The sequence below is a fragment of the Benincasa hispida genome, chromosome 1, assembly GCF_009727055.1.
Source record: "Benincasa hispida cultivar B227 chromosome 1, ASM972705v1, whole genome shotgun sequence".
Taxonomy (NCBI): Eukaryota; Viridiplantae; Streptophyta; class Magnoliopsida; order Cucurbitales; family Cucurbitaceae; genus Benincasa; species Benincasa hispida.
Window position 1 is genome coordinate 79,507,969 of NC_052349.1, and position 7,447 is coordinate 79,515,415.

The window sequence follows — 7,447 nt, forward strand, 5'->3', positions numbered from 1 at the left end:
AGTGAGCTAGAAGCCTAGTGAGTGACTTCTTTTAAAAAAACATGCTTCCATAACTCATAGTATAAACAACTTAATAATAAAACATTCTATTAACATACCAGAGTTTAAAAATAACAGTTAGGAAATAAAGAAAACATAACATGAAAACCCTGGTTTAAAACTGATTAACATTCGTGTAGAATTCATTTACTCCCTTGCCTGAATGTATAGGAGAGTCATTTTGTTCAATCCCTACTAACCTTAGTTGAGAGAGAGCCCTTTTGCTTGATTTCATCAACGTCGATAACATAAGTCTTACGTGCACATAGAACCGAAAGGATCCTGCTTACCTTATCATACCTTCAGTAACAAGGATCATCATATAACTGGGTACCTTACCATACCTTCTTTACCCAAGCTTAGGAGTATGTTTATATCATCACACCATCATTAAATAGCATGCTTTCAAACTAACAGGAATCAATGGATAACTCATTTAAATGCTAAGTAATGACATAAAAACTCGAGTAAAAGGAATGGAGATTTCATATAAAAATTGTCTTTTGAAACATCAATCATGTGTTAAACTCAATTGCCATTACTAAAAGCATGCATTGAACATTGAAGTAAGAGCAACTATGTATTGGACATTCATAAGTAAAACACTTAGAAAATATTTTGAAAACTAGTCACTCACTGTCTTAAGCTACTTATCCAAAGGGTTTATAAGCCTCTCCTATTTGTGATCGTCCTGAAATAAAGAAAGGTTCCTTGGTCAGTATAACTAGCTTCCGTTTGAGCTTAACGCATAAACTTAACTTTATCGAATACTAGTAATTTGTCACATCACAACTAGATTCAATACATTATAACCCATCTTCACCGCATCGACTATCATTAGCCATCTTACCTTATAACTTGGCTAAGAATTGGAAATGCTTCCTTAAGGTGCTTGGATAAGCACTGCACCTTCTTAGCCTATGCGATGAACGTCTACTATTCGATGTACTCAGAGCGTCTTAGTTGTGAACTCTTTGTCTACGCATCTACGTATATCATCAATTGGTCAGCTGTTTGCTTGTTCTTCGTATGTAGTTGCCTGCTTATTCATCCACAATATCATTTCAATTTTCAATTTTCTAGATTTCATAGCTTTAATCCCAACATTCGTTTAACTAAACTCCCTTCAACGACTTTGCTCGTAAATATCTTAACTTTCACTTATCTTAGAAATTGAGCATTATTCCCTTTGAGTTGATTGGAATCCTCCAATTTTCCTTCAAGCTTGTCGAGAACTCCCTTACATTCTAAGTCTTCAGATGGGAACAACACTCCTTCTCTTAGGCGTAAGAAAATTTTTTGGCCAACCATTTTCCTTCTTTATCATGTTAATTTATACTTAGGCTTGCATGACATTCCAACTTAATTATTAAGGAACTTTATTTATAAAGGACCTTTGAGTGGAAGCGGATCGTCCAAATCCCATTTCGATTGGACACATACATTTACTGTTAAAAACAACAAATTATGCATAAAACTAAATTACAACATGCCTTTTGAATTAAAAACAAAGTTTAGAGATTATACCCTTGAAGAACCGTTATTTAAGTTAATCCCTCGTCAAACTCGTTCATGAACGCGTCGAACAAGTAACGAACACTCCTAAAAAAAGCAGCAAATAGCAACAAGAAACTCGAACCAAAAGGGACACTACCACTTAGTGACCTTGGTATTCTCGGTGTGAGAATCTAGGAGTGGTGGGCTCTGGCTAATTTTAGTTAGAGGGAAGTTTGGAGTTAAAGGAGGAAGACGATCGAGGAAGCAAGGCTATTGTATAGCAAGACACTCTTGATCCTTTAGAGAAGCGAGTCTATTGCATAGGCTTTCAAGGTTGTCGTGTAGTTACTCGATCGTGAATGCTTGTCACTTGGAATAATTAAAATCCACATTTTCATTTATCCCAAATTGCCACAAAACCAAATAACTCCCTACTAAGGGTGGTTAGAGAGAAAAATGGATAATTATAAAAAAATTAATAAATTATTAATAAATATGATAACTAACTTATCATATTATATTTATGACCTATAATTTTAGTATTGCTTCATATACAATATACAAACCATAGTTCTTTTTCTCTATTTTACGACATTTAATATAAATCATATTTATATTAATTTAATAACTATGAATCTTATTCATAGAAAATATATTTAAATTATATTCAAATATTTGTTCCTTCAATTAAATAATAATGTATCATATAAATTATATCATATATAATTCAATTACTTTAATTATATCATATATAACTGAATTCTCTCTTATTAATTTGAACATTTCAAATTAACCAAAAAATTGATTCTCAACTTAAATTCATTGAGCTACCAAGGGGACCTTATAGACCTGCAGCTTGAAGTTCCAACGTTACGTGAATAACTGACTAAACTTTTTAATCATATTATCCATCATCCGTTAACTGCCGGCGCTCCACTAAAGACTGGCAGCTGCACTCTTCGCACTACAGATGTATTTCTATGTCCATTTGATATAACCAATCAATAGTACGATGACCCTCCACAAATCGCTCATAAGTACAGGTGGACCAAATTACCATTTTGCCCTTGTAGTTACATCTAACTCCTTAAGTACCATCGATCCCTTTAATGAATAATAGATCATAATCCCACTATGACTAAACCCCTCTCGGGCCAAGAGAGGGTGTGGTGCTACATTGTTCAAGACCCGGAATCAGTCCTTAAGGGAGCAATTTATCTCTACTTTGGGGAAGACGTGAATTCCATCTTGTATAGCTGAGTTCTCAGCTCTCCAATCAGACGAATCCCCAAAATGGTAGACTTGTTGAGTCAGTGATCTGACCACTCTCACCCATGCAAATCAAAGGACTGCCCTCATAGACAGGAGTTCACAACTCACTCAGGATTAAGGTCATGTTACTTATGGTCATCTTAGTGAAATGAATGTCTCAATTATGAATGACATTATATAACGAGACTAAGCATTTCGTGGTTCGGTCTTATACAAACTTCTTTGTATAGAATATCTCCGCTTGCATGTCTGTTACATGAATGATTAAGATCAGATCATTTGTAGTACTTTACAACATTTGTAACACCTACAAAGCGGGCCACACTCGTAGTGTCACAAGGATAAGGTACCTAGCCTTATCCATATACTACAGACCATATAGGTTTTCACTTGAACATGATCCACCTATATGTCTCCATATAATGTTTAAGTTACAATGATAACCTTGGATGTTAGTTTATTGGTTTGTGGTTAAAGCAACTAAAATATCATATATTTCATAAACAAAGTGAATAAAATATCAAATATTATTAATCACTGAAATATTTGTTCATACAAGTTTTTACAAACTATATGACCCTACAAAATTTAGGGCATCAACCCCAACAATATCCCACTCATCCAAAAGCTAGTAGGGTGTACAAGATAATCAAATTACAAGTACACAAAATAATAAACTAGGGCATAATACGCTCAGTACAAGATCTCCCACTTGCCCTAGTCCAACCATGGTCTGTTCCATAGACCCATACTCTGCAGGTGACCCTCAAACACTATAGCCACGAGAGCCTTTGTAAAAGAATCAATAATGTTATGCTCCGAAGCTATCTTTGTGACAATCATGTCCCTTCGATGCACATTCTCTCAGATGAAATAGTATTTTTGCTCAATTTGCTTGTCGCGCTTATGACTTCTAGGCTCACGAGAATTCGCTACAGCACCACTATTATCACAATAAAGTTTGATGGGCTTTGACATGTTTGGAAAAACTTTTAGATCAGTCAAGAATTTTCTAAGCTAAAGGACCTCCTTAGCAGCTTCACAATCCACTACATACTCGGCCTTCATAGTGGAGTCCGCGATGCACTCCTGCTTGGTGCTTTGCCATACTGCAGCTCCTCCGTTAAGAGTGCACACCGATCCTGAAGTAGATTTTCGAGAATCCCTATCAATATGAAAATCAGAGTCAAGTGTATCCGGTAAGGATCAAATCCTGAGAATCATACACAAGCATGTAGTCCCTCGTTCTCCATAGATACTTGAGGATGTTCTTGACGGCTTTCTAGTGATCATATCCTAGATTATATTGATATCTAATAACTATCCCCATTGTGTAGTAGATGTCAGGTCTAGTACATAATATTGCATACATTAAACTGGCCACGACATATGCATAAGGGACCCATCTCATTTCCTCAACCTCTTGAGGTGTCTTAGGACACTGTTCCTTAGACAAAGTAACTCCGTGCCTGAAAGGCAAAAGGCCCCTCTTGGAGTTTTGCATCGAATATTTGATCAACATTTTGTCAATATACGATGCTTGAGACAGTGCTAGCATTTTGTTCTTTCGATCTCGAAAGATCTGAATACCAAGAACAAACTAAGCCTTTTCCAAATCTTTCATTTGAAATTGGGTCGTTAGCCAATTTTTAACTGAAGTTAGTAAGCCTACGTCATTCCCAATGAGTAGGATATCATTTACATATAACACTAGGAAAACTACTGAACTGTTGATGATCTTCTTGTAGACACAAGGCTCATCAACGTTTTAATCAAAGCCATAAAATTTGATCGTAGTATCAAACCTTATATTCCAAGATTGAGATGCCTGTTTCAGTCCATAAATGGACCGATTCAGCTTGCAAACCTTTTGCTCTTGACCTTGGACTATGAATCCCTCGGGCTGCACCATATAAATGGTCTCCTCAAGATTGCCATGCTTGACATCCATTTGCCATATCTCATAGTCATAATATGAGGTAATGGATAGGAGGATCCGGATAGACTTCAACATGAAAACAAGCGAGAAAGTCTCCTTATAGTCGACTCCCTCTACCTGGGTGTAACCTTTTGCCACCAGTCTAGCCTTGAAGGTTTGCACCTTCCCATTAACACTCTGTTTCCTCTTGTAGATCTATTTGCAACCTATAGGTTTAATCCCATCAGGTTGATTTACAAGATCCCAAACTGAATTGAAGTACATAGACTCCATTTCGAGATCCATGACTTTGATCCATTCATCTCTGTCATCATCCTCTATTGCCTCTTTATAAGACAATGGATCCTCAACCCTGCCATCGGCTACCATAGCCAGGATTTCAATTAAACCCATATAGAAAATAGGTGGGTTTGCAACCCTCCGACTATGTCGAGGTTCCCTCAACACTTGAGGTGGATTTGACCTACTAGATGAACCAACGTCAACAACTCTTGTTGAGGTAGTAGGCTCTTCAACAACTTTTGTTGAAGATTAAGTAGTTTCTTTGGAAAGCTCATTCAACACGATTTTGCTTCTAGGTCTGTACTCCCTTATATGATCCTCCTCAAGAAAAGTAGCATTTGTTGATACAAACACTTTATTTTCTTTAGGATCATAAAAAAAACCTCTTCTCATTCCCATGGGGTAGCCCACAAATGTTGAGGTAGTAGGCTCTTCAACAACTCTTGTTGAAGATTCAATAGTTTCTTTGGAAAGCTCATTCAACACAATTTTACTTCTAGGTATGCGCTTCCTTATATGATCCTCCTCAAGAAAAGTAGCATTGGTCGATACAAATACTTTGTTTTCTCTAGGATCATAAAGAAAAACCTCCTCTCGTTCCCATGGGGTAGCCCACAAATAGGCATAACCTCGAACTTGATTACAATTTCTTAGGATTAGCCTTAAGAACATGTGCAAGGTAACCCCAGATACGGAAATGACGTAAACTAGCTTTACGACCACTCGAAAGGTGTTCTGGCAACACTCTTGGAGGAAACACAGTTTAGGATATAAGCTGCAGTCTCTACCATAAAACCCCAAAATGAGTCAGGTAAGGAAGCGTAACTCATCATAGACAGGTAAGGAAGCGTAACTCATCATCTCTGATACACCATTTTGCTTATGTGTACCAGGTGCCGAGAGTTGGAAAACTATTCCATGTTCTATCATATAGTTCTGGAAATCAGAATTCAAAAGCTTTCCACCTCGATCAGATTGAAGTGTTTTAATCGTTCGATTTAATGCGTTTTCAACCTCAGCCTTGAACTCTTTGAACTTTTCAAAGGACTTAGACTTATGTTGAATTAAATAAACGTACCCATACCTTGAATATCATCAGTGAAAGTGATGAAGTATTCATAGCCTCCCCTGGCTCGTCCATTCATCGAACCATAAAGGTCTGAATGCACTAGCTCTGGAGGCTCTTTTGCTCTATAACCTCTTCCAGTACAATGCCTTTTAGTCATTTTGCCTTCAAGGTATGACTCGCACACAGGTAAAGAATTTTCTTCTAACTCGCTTAGAAGTCCATTCTTCACCAACCTCTCAATCCGATTGAGATTAATGTGCCATAATCTTAGGTGCCAAAGTTGGGCGTTTTATTTAGGAGAAATTTTAAGTCGCTTATTTTGAGTTACGGCAGTTTTAAACATCTCTATGTTATAGAGGGCATTTATTGCTAATTGCCTTAGCATATACAAATTATTTTCCAATTGAATTAGACATATATCAACATCATTTTTCGAAATAAACACTTTAATAACAGAAAAATGTATTTGATAATTACATTCAAGCAACGACTTTACAGAAATCAAGTTCCTCTTTAACTCGAGAACTACATATACATCATTTAGAATGATAAACCTATTATGTAAAGTCAATCGGAGACCTCCCACTACCACACCTGAGATGACGTTCTCGATTCTAACTCGCATCGTCATCTCACCAGCACTAAGCTGTCGCTTGAAACTAATTTCCTAAAATGAAGAACAAACAAGATTAGTGGCCCTAGAGTCAATAATCCAGGCAGAAACTGTTGGATTGTATCAGCAATAGTGGAAGCACAAGGATTATCTAAGCACTTAAATTCACTAATTTTGGCAAAATATAAAGTATGCTCTTGCAGAAAAATAAATAAGTTTCAAGACATACTTCTTGTAGAACTTCTTTAAAGCTCATTCTCCCAGCTGCTATCTTCTCCAAATCTTGTTGTAAACCACCTCAAGATCTTCCCCACTCTTCTCTTGGTACTCTAGATTGAGTTGTGGGACTCAAAACAAGCTTGAAACAAGGGATGAAGGAGAAATGCTCACTGCAGAAATCTAGTTGAAGAACTCTTTCTTCAAACCAAATTTTCTTTCAAATTTTCTATAGATTGCCTGCCCGATTTTCACTCCAATCTCTTCATTATATTGTAGATCAACATGTAAAGGAGAGACTTGCATAAGTTTCAGCTTCTGCTTGGAGAAGACAAGGCAAAGAATATGCATTTTGAGTGAGCAACTAAGGAGATGGATAATGGAAAATCTTGTTTTTCCATTTTGTGTGTTTTGTTTTTTTTCCTTTTTAATTTTATCTCAAGAATCAAATTTTGATTTAAAAAATGAAAAAAATAATTAATTTCAATTATTAAATATATAAATTCTCCTATTCCGTTTA